A 1,675-nucleotide genomic window follows, 5' to 3' on the forward strand; every position below is an offset into this window, starting at 1 on the left:
CAAAAGTACGATGCTTTCATTGTCATGAGGTGGGCCATTTTGTTACAAATTGTCCACTGAGGAAATCCAAGAAGGGATCTGGGGAAGGATCTCAAGGTGAGGCACTTGCTTCACAGTTCGAGTTGGATTTCACACTCTTCACATGCATGGTTTCATCCATGGTGGGAAGTGGTTGGTTTCTTGACAGTGGATCTTCTTCCCACAACACCGGCGACAAGAGTTTGTTCAGTACTTTGGAGGAGAAAGATCTCCAGATACTCATAGCGATGGGTGATGATGAAAAGTATAGCATCTCAGGTGTAGGCACGGTTATTTTTTAGAGGGAGCATGGAGCTCACCTTACCTTGACCAATGTCAAGTATGTACCAGGACTAAAGAGAAACTTGGTGTCGATCGCGATGCTGGAAGACAGAGGCTATGATGTAGTCTTCAGTAAGGGAAAGGTTTTCCTTAAATACATCATCACTAGACGGGTGAAGCATATCGGTTCACGGGTCAAGAAACTATATGCTCTTGAGGTTAAAGATGCATGAAAAGCCTTAAGCAGCAAGGCAACTGATGGAGACTTGGTGGTTGAGAGGGAGAGTATATTACCTCTCAACATGCAGTGCTAGAAGAAGTCTCAGACGATTATGGAGGAGCCACGATTGGTGCAGCAGCTTCAGGAGGTTGTGGAGCAGCCACAATAGGGGAAGTTGAGCAGAGATCTAGTAGAGACATCTACTCATGCAGAGACCTCCAGTAGGGGGAAACTTCAAGCCAGGTGGGCAGAGGGATCACATGCAGCCATACCTCTAGGTAGGAGGTGGGGCGATGTGGAGTGATTGTCCCACAGAGGCTGATAGGAGGGGCAGGATCTTTGAGGTACCCAACCTCTTTGATTCGAATTTTCTACGGGAGCCCTAATGAGGAGTAGCAGGAATTGACTGATTGGGTAGAGACAGATGCGGATGGAGTGGCAGAGAGAGCTACAGTGCAGGGAATCCCAGGATAACACAGAGCATGCAGGCTGCAACAATGCGAGAGGCACAAGTGTGTTGCACAATGTAGGGTAGCATAAAGAAGGGTCAATGGTGCGATATGCATGGAGATGTTGCAGTAGCACAAAGGTCAGAGAGGGAGCACTTGTCAGCAGTAGGTAGAGCTTCAACATCAGAGTATGTTTCTAGCCCAATAGAGAGGTCAGTTGGGAGTTTTTTTTGTTCCGAGAGTTGCTGGAGCAACCACACTTGGTAGATGTGTTGCATGCAGAACATTCCCGAGGTAAAGGATCGGGTTCGAGATGAAGCCTTTCTTGTTGAGAGGGAGTGTTGAAAATTGGCAACAAGAAATTGCTAAAAATAGAAGTGCTAAAAATAGCACTGCTTAAAATAACAATTTGGGCATCAGTGCTGGATTGGGCAACAGGGAATGAAAAATGGAAGTGCTAAAAATAGAAGTTCTATTTTTAGCAGTGCAGTGTAGATTCCTATTTTTAGGTAGTCCCTGGTCTAAAATAGGAAGTCAAATTCAAATTTGGTCTTACCAGCAATTTGAATATTAATTAATTAATTCAGGTTGAGTTAATTAGTTAAGGAAAATCAAACTTGAAGTCTTTGTGAGAACATGCAATAATTTCTCCACTAATTGGGGAATGTGTCCTTGATTTGCTCCACTGATTGAGGAATTAAGGATG

Source organism: Pinus tabuliformis, chromosome 8, assembly GCF_031772625.1.
Source record: "Pinus tabuliformis cultivar Carrire ecotype Pingquan chromosome 8, CPIR1, whole genome shotgun sequence".
In the NCBI taxonomy this organism is placed as follows: Eukaryota; Viridiplantae; Streptophyta; class Pinopsida; order Pinales; family Pinaceae; genus Pinus; species Pinus tabuliformis.